Genomic DNA, 15,100 nt, shown 5'->3' with positions numbered 1-15,100 from the left:
ACATTTTCAGGCAGTCTCCTCTGGAAGACATTCATAGTAATGCATTCAATTAAGACAGAACTACAGAAACAGCCGTGTAAAGAATGAAAATGGAGAGTTCAAACCCTGCTTGCATTCTCACTTCAAAACACCTAGCTATGATTGCTGTGTGAGGTGGGAGAGGATTTTGGATTGTCAGTTTTGGAGAGTTTCTGAAATGGTCCATTGCGGTCTCCCCAAACCCAATATCAAAGGTGTGGAGCATGGGAATATTAGATATTCAAACATCAGACAAGCACTTTGGTAGCATGCTGACACGGTTAACTGCTAAAACCTCATTGCCAGACAATAATGGCAATAGTAGACTTTTCTCCATTGGCCACCACAGTTTAGTTAAAATTAAGGCGAGATTGTGGTTATGGCTAATGGCTATAGTAAAGATAATATTGCAGGGATAGCTCAACATTTGAAGAAGTTCATTTATTCCCTTTCTTGCCAAGAGGCAGATGAGGAGATCAACACCACCCCCACGTCTGCGAGGTAAATATAAAGCTAGTCAGTAGTTTAGCTTAGCAAAAAGACCAGTAAAGAAATGAAAGAAACAGTCCAACCCATGGAGGAACATCAAGGTATAGTTCGTACGCTCCAGTCTTTGTAAAACAAATTAAGCAAACAACATATAGCATTTTATTTCTTAACTTTATTAGCGCTGAGAGGCAGATTTTGTTATTTTTGGACCGAGCCAGGCTATCTGTATCCCCATTTCCACTAGGTGTGTTAAGCTAAGTGACCTAGCAGCTAAAAGTGTGTAAAAAATCCGATACTCTTCACCTTGCTACATAAAGGACAAACTACTTCCTGCACTGGCATTGAATGCGATAGAGACAAAGAGGGAGGAAGAGAAAAAAGAGCCTGCAAATCATCCAAAGTGGATACTACTCCCAGCATACTAGGCTGTATGCACATCACAGGTTTCCCTGTCTACCTCGGCCTAAACTCATCAACCCATGTATTGTTGATCTTTTGAGGGATGAAGAAAAGGTAACGCCTGCACACAAAAGTTGCCTTTAATAAACTTGAGAGGTACGGAGTAAGTGTGCAGGCATTACCTTTTAAATCATGTACGCCATTTTTTGACAGCTTTGCACCTACATGATGTGCATATAACTACCACCCTCTTTCATATGATCTTTTGAGGGATGCCAGACATGTCCCACAAAAAAATGAAAACACATGCCCCCGTTGTTGATGTCAACAAAGGCACTTGGGTGGATGACGTGGTACGTGGTTATGTTTAGACAGCACAAACACATGGTAACCAACGCTGGAACGTCAACAAATGCACATGCTAGCACAGATGGTCAAGATTAGGCAACAAGGGCATGACTAGTTAGGATTAGGGGAAGGAGGCACATGGTAAATTGTGGGAAAAGAAACATCAAATTCAGACAGAAAGCGAACACTGGCAGTAAATGGGGGTTTGTTTGATCCATCCACCACCCCACCCGCCCACTAGTCAGGGATATCAAGCACACGTGCCAGGTGCTGTTCAGAGGTGTATAATAACAACGTGACTAGTTCTGTTGGGCCATGTTTTCAACTGATGCAATCCAGGGGAGTATCATGTGGCGCAAAAGGTGCCTTTTGGGACTGGGATCGTGTGCAGAGGTATTTGACAAGTTCATAATGAGAACGGGCTGACTATGCAGAATGCACCATGACATTTTCACCTTAAATTGATGCAGACAATGCACACATTGGTGCAAAAAAGTTTAAACAGAAAACCAAGTGTTTGATGCTCAAAGTTCTTGGGGGAGGACGAACAGACCCCATGCTTAATATGTGCCCCCCACCAGACATTGAAACAAGACCTATGGCCTTGCTCCCATGTGCCATGTATGGCAGATTTGATCCAAGATGATGGGACCTTAAGTGAAGCGGCAGTATACCTTGCTGTCTTGCCTTCTCTCTCATATTAAACAATGAAGAGGAACCTATTAGTATTCTAGCCTGTAGGCTTATCTTTCCTGCAAGTCCTCCTCCTTTTCTTGAGCTTCGACGTTGGGCAAATATTTCCTCCCTATTTGCCATTTTTCATCGTTTTCAACCCAACCCCCTCTTCTCGTTCCCTTGCTCCTCAGACAGCATTTAAGATGATAATTGACATTCTCAGACAAGATCAGTGCTGACCTGGAAGCGAGCAGGGGGGCGTTTAGGCGGTGGCGAAGCTCACAATGCCTCTGCTGTTCTGCCGGTAATTACACCCGGGGCACGGAGATCGGCCGCTGCTTATTGAATTCATATCAAATAAAACTTCTGAGAAAGTGCTGGCTGACAGTGCGGTGTAGCAATCCCACCATCCAACCACCCTCCCCCGCCATCACCCGTCTGTCCTCCCTCCAACCCCCCGCAGCTCATCTACAGCCCAGTTTCTCCTAATTCACTTATTCTGTCGTATCGGCTCCCTTGCTCTTATTTGCCGGCTCTTTTCTCCCCTACCTCCCTCCGTTTCTCTATCACTTTCTGCTCATTGGAAGTCTGGTTGTCCTCTCTCACGCTGTTTTCCCCTTCATCCCTTTTCTTTCCACTTGGTCAAACCTCTGGAGTTCTGTTTCAATTTCTTTATCGGATTCTCTGGCTGCTTTACTCTCCCAAAAGCTGGGGTCTCCGTGTTACTCTCTGGTGTATAGTGCCTGCTCTTCCACTATCTCTGCCACAGCTGTGCGTATACCAATGCTCTGCATTTGTCCTCACCTGGCCTCTCACTCTGCACAATGCTAGTTTCTTCACATGACATTCCCTTCTTCATTCTGTAATCATCAATCTGCATCCAACAGTCTAATCAACTCATGGCAGATTCTTATTATTTCTTTCAAAAGGTCATGATTGGCGCCAAGGAGAATACAGATGTCTTCATAGTGCTCTGCCCACATAATAGCACGTTATTTCAAGCAGGTTTGCATTTTTGCCTCATTTTTTTTGTCTCCATTACCTGAAGAATACATGATGCTGTTTTGTCTGTTGCACTGCCGCAGTTTGTCCCTGCTCCAAAAGTTCTGCTGCCTGCCACTTGGGGGCGACATGACCATATGCTTCTATTTATTAACTGATCTGCAACTGCAGGTCCACAGCTCCTGCTGCGCCTTATACACAGTCTATGGTCTCCGGGTAGCTGCACCATCCCATGGGCTCCCTCCTCCTCCTCCTCCTCCTCCTCCTCCTCTCCATCCCTCCTTTCATCCCACCATTACCCCCCTCACGCACCCCCGCACTTCTTAAATCAGCTGCGATAAAAACAGATGCCGGATTGAAATGTCAGAAGTGTATCTCAAACTGCCAGAACATTAACCTGTTCACCTTTAGGTGCCTTGCTTTTCTCAGAGTGAGGGGCGGGGGGACTAAAACAGGGTGGGGGCTGAAGCAGAGGACGTGGCAAAAAGGAGAAAGAGATGGAGGTAGGGCCAACTGCCATTTATTAAGAGCCCTCATGGGTTACGGAGAGCAGGCAGATATACAGGCAGGCCGTGGGGGAAAACAGACGGCGTAAGCAAAGTAGACAGAAAATACTCCAGCGGCTAGGGGAAAGGAGGGAGGGAGGTGGCGAGAGCAATAAAGCAGAGAGACAAGAATGAGCTGGAGAAAAGAAAGGCAAGAGGGTCGACTGAACAAAAGACACAAAGTCAAAGAGACGAGGAGGAAGAAGGGGGGAAAGGTGAGAGGTGAGTAAATACTAAAGGAGAGGTGAAAGAGTGAACGGTAAAAGGTAGAGAGTGGGACAGTCAGGTTATGTATGGTGGCGGCGGCGGCGGGGGGTGAGCATTGATCTGGAAAGAGAGTGAGTGGGGATAGTGAACAGAGAGAGTGCAGAACAGAGTAGATACTGTATGTGCTACATCTCAGTGGGGGCGATTTGGTTGATAATAGGCTGATAAAACCGCCGCCTGCTCTCAATGCCTGTCATAAATCTTTCATTGTTACTCTCGTCTCCTCCATCTCCCCATTTTTTTTTTTTTAGTTTTCACTTGTATAGCCATCTCATCGGCCTTCAGCCGTACAATACACCCGCCACGGTTGAAACGGGCCAGTGATGCATTTTAAAATGAGTACCACAGGGGGCATGTGAGAAAACAATGGGTGAAGCCACGTGTTCCTGCCTGCAATAGCAAAGCCCACTGTCTCCGAGAGTCAAAGTGGATATGACTCTGAAATGAGCAGTGTGAAGCCTTGAGGATTTTTTGTAAATAGGTTGAGAGGGATAAAAATGAAAAAGGTAGCGAGAAGAAATCCTTGACTTTGACACGCAACACTGGTATTAATATTGTCTAACCTGAGGATTTGTTGAGCCACATCAGTACTCGGATGTTTCATACTTCTCGGTGCCCGCTGTGCTTTCACCTGTCCTCTTAGAAAATTCTCTTCTTCATTTCCACCCACTCCACCTCTATCCCTCCCTCGCTTCTTCCTCTCTCATCCTCCTCCTCGTCATGCCTATCTCTCCCTCTCCCTTGACACGACAATAAATCACGGGGACTGAGACGGTCTTGTTTGCGTTGGGGGGTAATTATATGTACCGTATGTAAGCTCTCAGGCCATGATGAATTAGCCACCCTAAATAGGCCACTCCTGACTGACACAGATGGCACAAGAATCAGCCACCACTAGACTAGCTGCTACTTATCGAAACAGGTAAACAGGTTAAAAGGGAGATTAAAAAATGAATTTAAAAAAATTGTAATTGCAACCAAAAAGCAATATAACTTGCGAGGTTTGGTGAAGCCTTTAGAAGAGTCAAAGGGAGATTGAATATTGGGCATTCACATCATTGCCAGAAACACAGTGCTCCATGTCTGCTAGATGTATGCTATGTCATACAATGTCATCCTGACTTATGCTCAAAAGGCCAAAAATGAGAGGGTATCTTTGTTCCCAAGGTCCTGTGTACCCAGGATCCCGAGTCCCCAGGGTCCTATATAGAGTGATCAAGGGATGATGTTTTTCTAGGCCGACCAGGAATTTAGCATCAAACTGGTTCCATCATCAAAAAGCCTACTGGATTTTTCCTTTCGATTTTGGATCACTGCAAAGATAAGCTACGTAGTAAACAAATGTTTATGATACTTAAACATTTTGTTCAGCAATATACAACTTTACTAATGAACACCACTTTCAGGATTTTTTAATTGCCAGAAGTCAAAAGCTAATGTTAGGCTATGCTGAAATACACCATGGTTGCGTAGCCACTATGATAAGGCTGTAAAGCTGTGTCCGGCACAGTTCAGCATGATGGCATTCAGTAGTATTATTTAGCCACTTCTTAACAACTGTCTGTTAAGACACATAAAAGCTTCAAAGTTAATGAGTGGGGTATTTACGACATATTTTAGGTCATAGAACAAAGCGGGAAAGTCTCCTAAGCATGTGTAAGCCACAGACACTATTTTAGGCTTATAACCAAAAACCCATTAAAAAAAAACCTTTGACTCTGAGACGAGGGAAAAAGAGGTGCTAAGTAATTTATGGGTTTTAAGACTTATTACTGGGGTTCTCTTTTCCCAGTTCCAAGGTCCTATGTTCCAAAGTGCTATGTTCCTAAGGTCCGATGTTGCCAGGGTGCTATGTAAAATCTGACCTGTTGCAAGTTAAAATAATTCATGAATAAACTAACGTGACCCTAAACCTCTTTTCTAATCTTAATTTGTTTGAAAATGGCAATAGACAACTTCTATTGAATTCCTAACTCTAATTGTTCAATATTTTCAACAATATTTTCTCAATTAATTGATTGACTAATTCTTGTTATTTATTCCAATATATTTCACAGCGGCATTGTTAGTGTTATTAGTAGCATCTGTGCTTTTCCTATGATGACAGGTCTGTACAACAGCTCTAAATATTAGACATAAATGGATCCTGCAACAAAAGGCAATTTGTGTTAGCTGTAATCTATAAATCAAACTTTACAGGGTAATTTTGTGCAGCAGCAATAGTACGGAAGAGCAAATGGTATAATGAGATTAGAATTGATGTTTTATTGAGCAACCTTCACTCATGTACATGCACATACTGTGGGAGTAAAATTAAAAAGCCTCATCTGAAACCTTGTGAAATAGATGACAAAAGCATCAGCAACCACGAGAGTTAGCTACTAAGCCACTCATCGAAAGAGGTAATCAGGTCAGAGGAAGATAAGAAAATAGACTAATAAGACTAGGTAAAAACCTAATAAATGGCTGGACCTTGCACGAAAGGCCAGAGGGCTTTTAATTTTAAAAAAAAGACTTTTAGTATGACACAGAAAGTGGCAGGCATACACCAAGTTAGGACTTTCCTTCGCCTTGACCCTAGCATACAGCACAGGCCCTGTTGTAGCATTCCAGGGCAAAAATTAATAAATAAATATCTAAATGGAGAACAGCACACTTAGAGCCACACAACAGAAAGGACTAGCTTTCTCTGGAGTTGAACCCACTGATCAGGCTCTCTTTTGCTAACTTCAACACAACCCTCCTCTCCCCTCCTCAGCTGTGGCTGGGGATGAACGTCCCAGCGTGACTGGCAGAAACCGCACAGCCATCAGCCACTATCAGAGCCAAACTCCACCGATAACGATAGTTCACAAAACATCCTATCAGTGTTGATTACCAAAAAGAGAATTTTGTCATTGTGGCACCGCCTGTTACACTATTGTAAGGCATAATATTCACTTAAGCTTTAAGCAGTTCCACTTCTCCCCATAACTGCGGTAGCACCCACTCTGACATTTTAACACTTAGTAGTTAATGTTTAAATAGATTTATGGCTTGTATCATACAGACACATCTGTTCCTCTAACAAACTGATGAGATGATCCTCTCTTACCATTCAAAATTGCCTGTCAACCACGGCTGTCTGGTTAGCTGTCTACCTTGTTAATTCCACCATGCTATCATGCCACAGTGCTTACAGAAAATGAGGAATACAGCAATAGGACTGTAAGTGTTCACGGCTGTGTCAGTACGTCAGCGCCTTATTTCAAAAGACAACAGTGGGGAAATACCACCACTTACGTCATCAGTCACTCCTACCAATGGTGCAACTTCATCACTCACGGACAGATCTAAACGTTTATATGGCCTTGCATGCTGCAGTCCAGCTAAAAATGGTAATAGACAGGAGACACAGGTGTTGGTTGTGAGCTGCTCCCAAGCCATTCAAGCCTACCTTGAGTTATCTTCAAATGGTACAAAAATTAAGCAGTTTACTGTCACACTGTCATGGTCTACAGTGACATTTAATTCAAACAGAGCCACCGTTAGCATGAAAAGTATAGTTACTAATAACACCAAGACAAGTCTGTACTGCAGCCCTAGATACTAGACAAAAATGGACCCCGCAGCGAGAGTAACTCGTGGTAGCTGTTATTATTTCTAAATCAAACTTTACACCACAACTTTGTGCAGCAGCAACAGTACAAAAAACAGCAAATGAGATGCGGTATAAGTGATGTGCATGCATGTAAGCCTACCTGAGTGAAAATGCTCAGCGTACTTGTTGTCACACAGATGGTACAAGCATCACCAGCCACCACAGCTGCTATCTAAACAGATAAACAGGTGAGAGGTAGATGAGAAAATAAATGAAAATTAGTAATACGGAAGAACAACAGATGTGAATTGTTGTTAGCTGCTCAAATGTAGCTACTAACCATGCAATCCTGGAGTTACTGCCTCAAGTTCTTCATATGGTAAAAGTTAAGAGTCTGAAAGTGATATTTCTCTGCCTTTTTTCACCTCAGGCATTCAAACCATCTTGGTAATTTTTTTTTTTTTTAAGTCTCACTATGCAAAGAGCACCAAACATCAGACAGATAAAGTCAGTAGCTCGCTGGTTAGCATAATGGAACATTTAGCTGCTTAAAACCAGCATATTTTCTGCTATGTTTGGTTAGGACCATGGCAAAGCTAAAAAACAGTCAATTTTAGACTTACATTTGTCAGGTGGCCAGAATCGCAGCTCTGAATCTTCCAATGTTGCTCCATGTTTGCTTAGTGCGTCAACAATCTTTCATTTGCTGGTCAAAAAATGACAAAAAAAAGACATTTAATAAAGGACATTTTGACATGTCATAGTAGGAAAAGCCTGGTCCTAGTAATAGGCATGCTCAGCTGTCGTACTGCCAAGGCTAATGGGGACACTTATAGGGAACAAAGCCACCAATACTGATATCAGTAACACCGTGCTTTTCCTACTATAACAAGTCTGCACCACAGCACTGAATATTAGACAAAAACGAACCCTGCAACTAGATTAATTTGTGATAGCTGTTATTACCTTTAAATGAAACTTTACACAGCAATTTTGTGCAGCAATAACAGCACAAAATAGAGCAAATGGGTATAATAAGATTAAAATTGATGTTTTATTGAGCAACCTTCAGTGCACATGTGAGTAAAACAGAAAAACCTCATATGAGATCTTGTAAAACAAGCATGTTTTAATTATGTTTTATATAAAAAGAGACGACGTTAATATAGTTCTGGCCTTCGTGTCTTACAGTGTTGAGACAGATTGTAGACCTGTCAGCTGTGGCATATCAAAATGGTCATTAAGCAGCATCATTGCTTTACAGGTGTGGCTTGGGATGCTCCTTAATGGTCACTCTAAAATGTGCAGTTGGATCACACAACAAAATGCCACACATGTCGCAAGTTTTGAGGGAGCGTGCCATTGACATACTAACTGCAGGAATGTCTGCCATGTCCAATGACCGGCCAATGCTACACTATGATTGTCCACTTTGCATTGAAGGGCGGGACTTAGCGAAGGGTCAATTGGGAGCAATCTCACAAAAATCCTAGAGATATATTAAAGACTATGTAAAGCATTTCATAGTGTATATGGGAGGCACTCAGGATCAATCTCAGCAATATTAATGTTTGAACTGCATCGATAATGTATCACACTGGGAGGAAAAATAATGTCTTATCACTTACTGCTTTTCTTGCCTGCAGAATTAATCGATGTAAGTGGATTTTCAAAGAAGAATTTGGAAGTTTTTAGTGCCAAACAATATTAGATTCATTTGATGCTTTGTAATAGAAGAGGTTTAGTGAATTAGCATCCCTGGCCTCTTGCTGAAGAAAAAAAAAACATTTTGAACCTAAAGTGAGCTACTTATTGACTTCAAGCCAAGAAAAGAAGACTCCAGTCTGCATTTAATGGGATTTAAACAAAGACAGAAGTGGGTTGAGGTAGAATGTCCCGCTCTGACTGCATACCCTCCGCTCCTCGCCAGCCATTGTTGTCCCTCAGCTGACAAGTGATGTTCAGTGTGTTCCAAACACCATAACAGAATGCTCTATCGTTTCGTGTCAGCTGGCCAGACAGCGGCATGGAGGAGAGGGAGCAGGAATAATGTGGCTGGACTGAGGAATACGAAATGAGGGAAGAGGGAGACGTGGAAGAGGGGCTGCTGGTGAGGGCAGGGATGGAGGCAAATAGTGAAAATACATTTATCTCTGGCATATGAATAATCTTTTTTACCATCCCCACACCCTCCAAACCCCCAATCCATCCATGCATAATGTTTTTCTTCATCACTAGCAAAGGTGCCCGTGAAAAGCCGTGTGAGAGTGAGGTGCGAAGAAAGACAGAACAGAGAAAGGGCGAGAGAAAATGCCTTGCAGACATAGATGGCAGCCTTAATATGTCTAGGGAGATACGGTATATATGAACGTACACACACACACACACACACACACACACACACACACACACACACACACACACACACACACACACACACACACACACACACAGACAGACAGACAGACAGACAGACAGACAGACAGACAGACAGACAGACAGACAGACAGACAGAGCTGGACATTCCCTTCTGCAGCTGATCTGAGTTGTATTTATGGCTGCTCTAATAGCCACCATAACAATAGGACACATGGTGGACATTTTCTCCCTGGAAGCTGCCCACACACCCACAATTTGTCACACATAAATCCATACACCCAATCTGACACCGAGGTCAGTATAACATACTATCTGTGAGTGCAATTATGTGTTTGGCATGTGTGTGTGCTCTCACAGTGTGTATTAGGGGGTGGCAGTCGATGGCGACTTTGTGGGTGTCATTCGTACGGTGTTAAGTCTGTTTAATCTTACCTTGAGGACGGATCTCTCCTCTCATTCTGTCTCCTTGGCTGTGGCACCTCTGTCCCTCATTGTCTCTCACTCTATCCATCCCCTCAACCCCCATCCTCTCTCCCTCTTTTCTCACTTTCTCTTTTTCTCCTTGTCTCATTGGCACACGGGCCTGCTCTCTCAGTGGAGGTGTGTACAGATCCAGCTGGTGTGTGTCATGCTCTGCTGCTTGGTACAGCTCAGTAATGGCCGCAGTGGCCAAGAGAGCAGCTGGACGGACACACACACACACACACACACACGCACACACAGACGAACACACAGGCACGAGGAAAGTCTTCCTAGAGACTCACTATTCATTCCCCACATTACCATATTTCCTGTCTCTCAGAGAGAACAGGGCCAGGTTGGGGGTGGGAGGGGTGTGTGTGCTGTTGTTTCACCCTGGAGCGCCATCCAAGCGCCTTGGAATAGCTTTCACTGTGATGACCAATGGCACATTTCCATTTCCATCAAACCAGAAAATGCCACGGGACTAAAGGTTTAAGCCTGAATTTACAATTGCTGGATTAAAGCCTAAACTGGCATTTGTAACAAAACCATACCAATCACAAAAGCTCTGTAAACAAATCCATCTTAGTTACCGTGACTACCTGTTTTTTTTCTTCTTCGATAAGCTGATAGCAAGTCTTAACAGGCTATCTCATGTCAGGTCCGGGGATGCTCTCGGGAAAGCATTTCAGAGTGTAGATTAATAAGAAAACAGAAATTCAGCTTGTCCGATGTTTTGTCAATTTCACATTTGAAAATGTATCTTATCTAAATTGCATCATAAATCTGATTGCAGTGATTCTGAAAAACTGCGGTTTTTCAGGAAATGGCATTCTTCTGCCTCCATTCCTGCATCCGTTTATAGGGTAGTGGGTGTTCTGCTATGGGAGTACAGTGAAATAGTAATGGTGCTATTTAGCTAATGTTGTGGAAGGCAGCAATTTTTAAACCCATTTTATTTTGGGGAGTGGGTGGGTTTATACACTGTGCAGGCGTCTGTGCCTACACAATTTGAGGTCCATCACAGTTTTTTCTATGATCTGTGGATGGAATTGGAAGAGAAGGGATCATTTAGGTCATTCGACATCAGTTTTCATACACAGAACATTCCCTAAAATAACAGACAGCATAAAAAGAAAAACACCTGCTGAAGTGAGCAGGAACATAAAACTCCCAAACATTTAAGCCTAATTAAATTTTGTAATTTGCTATGAGTTTGATGACATGATTGACCTTAAAATCTGAGCAAATTAGCTTTATTTCTTTCAAAAACATGGAAACGAGGCATGAGAAGTGAAAGACGTAATTAGCAAAAATTGGCAAAAAAAATGGCAAAAAGTAAAATGAATTTACCTGAAAATAATATCGTGTGCTATCGAGCAGACACAGTAAATGCCGAAAAGGCTATTTTTGGAGTTCGGAATGAAAACAGGCTAAAGTAGAGCTGTGCAATGGGACTGTCAAATGCTGTATCATCTTTAAAATCTTTCCCAATTTATTGTCGGTGCAGCAGCTCTAGACTTCCTTTGACATCACAAATTGGAGTTTTGGCACTTTTTTAGTTTTACACTTGGGGAGTGAGGTGATAATTTTTCCTAATATTTTTGGACTGCCTTAGATCATAGGAATAACATGTATGAATTTTGAAAATCGGTGTATCTCCCCTCTAAAAATTCAATTCAGTGGTCCTGTTGGTTGCTGTTTAATGTGATAAAAAAAAACTGCCAAAGTACATGTGGACTGGAACGTTTGCAACAGGTTCAGGTCAGGTAGAGCCCATTGTTTTTCAAGCGCCCAGGTCTGCACGAAAACAGATTGTGCCCTGCATCAAAACAGCCATGGATTTGTTAGGGATCATTTCATTTGCTAAAGTGTGTATTGACTTGTGCCTGGACAAGTTCTATCCATCCCTGTCTGCCTCCCTTATCTTTCTGTAAGTTCAATATTTCCTCACCATCTAGTCGTATTTGTTTGAGTGATAATTCTAAACCCAGTGACACATATTCAGCTCCTTATGGAGAGGTTTTAACTCAGAAGACAGACTCAATTTCACTTGGGAGATTACAGGTTGGCGTTCTTTCAAAGTGAAAACCCATCAAAACAGTGACTACACACACTGCACTGCTAGTTTAGCAGAACAGCTACACACAGCTTACCATAACAGAGTTTCCAATTTTTGTATCGCTTGACTTCATTCACTATAATGAGATTTCCCAAATACAATGTAGATGTGTAAGTGCCCTATCACTTATAATTCAGCTACTAAACTTCAGGCTGCTGATTAAAAGCAGGCACCACCCACACATGATAACTGAGTCATTATTAACACTAAGCTGCTCGGCCATAACACTCACATCTGGGCTCCTGGCCTACGTGAGTTTTACTGATGGATGCACATGTTTTTTGGTTGTTTTTGGTTCTCCCATTTTGCCTGATTTACTGCACCAGCAACACTGCTAACTGGGGGATAAAAGTCAAACTTTCTTCTAGTGTACAAGAAGCCGGAGTCTCAGTAGAACAATTCATGCTCTACTTTAACTGATTGGCAGGGGACAGCCTATTTTACTTCTCCACATTTAGACATCCACCTTTGCATATACACTTGTATTTATCACTAGTTAGGATAGCGTGTGTGTTTTTTTTTTTTTTTTTTTGCTTTGCTTTCATTTTAAATAAATGTGTTTTTGAACCATACTTGCTGTCTGTTCAGCGGTGCACAAGAGTAAATGTCACCAACTATTGTGTCATGAACTTCCAAATCACTCACCCTTTACAATTAATATGACCATTTTGGTTGTAGTTATTAAATAATTATTCTTCAGACTTTCAAACTGATGGTTTAATTTATTTTAGGAGAGTCATTGCATTGATTGGCTATCATTTTTCCCTTTTTGAGAATGGTCCCCCATGAGGGGATTTTAATGTAAATTAAGTCACATTAAACATAATTCATATATTTTGAGGTCCCAACAGTGTCTCATATGTAACATCTTTTTTGCTGTCTTTAGTTTAGACTTACCACGTCAACATCAATCCCAGCATCTGGTGGGGGCGGGGGTGGGGGGGGGGTATAGGAGAAGATGGTAAACAATCACACAAATGAATATTTTAAGAGTGATGTCGCAATTCCTTCTTTGTTTTGATGGACTTCAAAAACATCTCACTTTGTAAATGATTGACGAACCCCAGATCACGAAGCCTCTTCTGTGGCCATAACTACAAGGTTCAGCAGGAAATCAAAGGATCAAAGAAAAGATTACAAGAAATATTCAATAAAATGAGTCTAACGTAAGAAAATAGATCAATTGATGGAGCTTGTGATTAAAATATGAGTAAAAGCAGAAAGAAAGAGAAAAGACGATGGAGAAAGGGAAACAAAAGAGCATAACCATGAGATGAGTGCAGGGAGCATTAAAGATAAGAGAAGTGAAACAGTCTGGGAGCATCGCAGGAAGAAACACAAGGTGAGGAATGGCGATGAGGTGGAGTAGATGGAGAGGTTGGTAGAAGCAGCGGCGTAATTGGTTAAAAATTTAATTAATCGTTAAATCAATTTATCTAATTTAGTGTCTAACACATTTTTGATTTTCAGACACGTGCACAGAATTTAACCTCTAATAGAGAAATCTCTCTCTAACGCTCTCACTCACAGAACAACTGTCACTCACACTGGACTCTTACTGAGGGATTATTTTAGTTTTCCCAGCCTCTCCACTGTAAGACTCACTTTGCAGACGGTTCTTCTGTCAAAAATAATCCCTTTTTTCCCAAGTCTATCTTCATACAATACTTGCATGCCATATATACCTTGACAGAGTTATTGGTTGCTGTAATCATTCCTCCTCTTCATACCAGCCGTGAAACGATTCCCCTGAAGTGCAACTACACTGTAACAGAGAAGACAAAGACTGCTGAAAAAATGACAAACAAAAGTGATAAAGCGGATGAGAAGTTGTGTCTTTACCTGCTTTGGATACATATGTGCAGGTGCCTTGCAAGACAGAAAATAGCTGCTTGATTTGGCTAACTCTGGCTGCTGAATCCTGAGTATGGATCTTTCCCTTAGTTTCCTACAGTGTCATCGTGATATAGTGGAATCACCTCATGGCCAGTGTGAAAAGGAGGAATGATAGCAGCAACCAGTTACTTAAAATATGGCATACACATATACAGTACACAAGTCACATACAATGATACACTACTAGTTTTCCCTCTGTCACAATGATATGAATATTTAATCTAGACCATTTTCAAGGCAAAAAATTCAACATTTTATGCAGTAATGGCAGAATCTGTACTGGGTCTCATCAGTGGGTGCTTCTTGTGTCATCCAGAAGTGCATCTAGGATATATGAGGTCTCTCCCTTTCAGCTGATTAAATCTCTGTAGCTATTATACAGCAGCAGGAGTGATGTGTTCCATCTGCAGCCTCTAATTTGAGGGATGTACTGCACATTGCTAAAGTGCTGTACAATTATGCGAACTTTAAACAGTGTGGATAACTTTATCACAGTACATCATTTGAAAAGGCATGAGCTCTAGTGAAACATGTACATGGGCCTCTGTGCCCTTATATTTGAGGGCTATTCCACAACGTTTTTCTCGAGATGTGTCCAAAGCTCAAAAATTTCATCAAAGAGAAGATTTTCCTGCCCCTTAACCAAGAGAAGTTTTCAGCAAAGCAAGATTTTTAGATATCCTGCTTGACTGCAAATAAACAGAAAAGAATAAGGGAAAAAACATGACCCAACCAACTCTGGAGGGTAAGGTAATAAAGCCCAGACTTAAAATAACCAGAATTAACCTTTAACTGAAGTTTGAAGAGAAGGAGTCCTAGAAATCCCTCTCTTTGATGTCTGAAGCTTGTGTGTATACGACCATATGTGGCCATTCCCCCACCCCATGTGTGTTTCATCGGGGTGGGGGAAAAAATTCG

General features: G+C 42.0%; 1 protein-coding gene across 4 annotated transcripts in view; it reads right to left on the bottom strand.

Annotated features, from left to right (window-relative positions):
• The window catches only part of col16a1 (collagen, type XVI, alpha 1), a 176,917-nt gene that overhangs the window by 141,751 nt on the left and 20,066 nt on the right, over window positions 1-15,100 (bottom strand). For all 4 annotated transcript variants that reach the window (XM_088090134.1, XM_088090133.1, XM_088090137.1 and 1 more), the window contains exons 2-3: window positions 7,947-8,029; window positions 7,484-7,555 (exon numbers count right to left, since the gene is read on the bottom strand). The gene's annotated coding sequence lies outside the window, so the exon portion shown is untranslated. The remainder of the gene's footprint in view (window positions 1-7,483; window positions 7,556-7,946; window positions 8,030-15,100) is intronic.

This window comes from Plectropomus leopardus, chromosome 17 (assembly GCF_026936395.1).
Source record: "Plectropomus leopardus strain MGB_pleo_1.0 chromosome 17, ASM2693639v1, whole genome shotgun sequence".
NCBI lineage: Eukaryota > Metazoa > Chordata > Actinopteri > Perciformes > Serranidae > Plectropomus > Plectropomus leopardus.
Note: the sequence above shows the minus strand (reverse complement) of the source record. Positions and strands in the feature narration are given on the sequence as shown.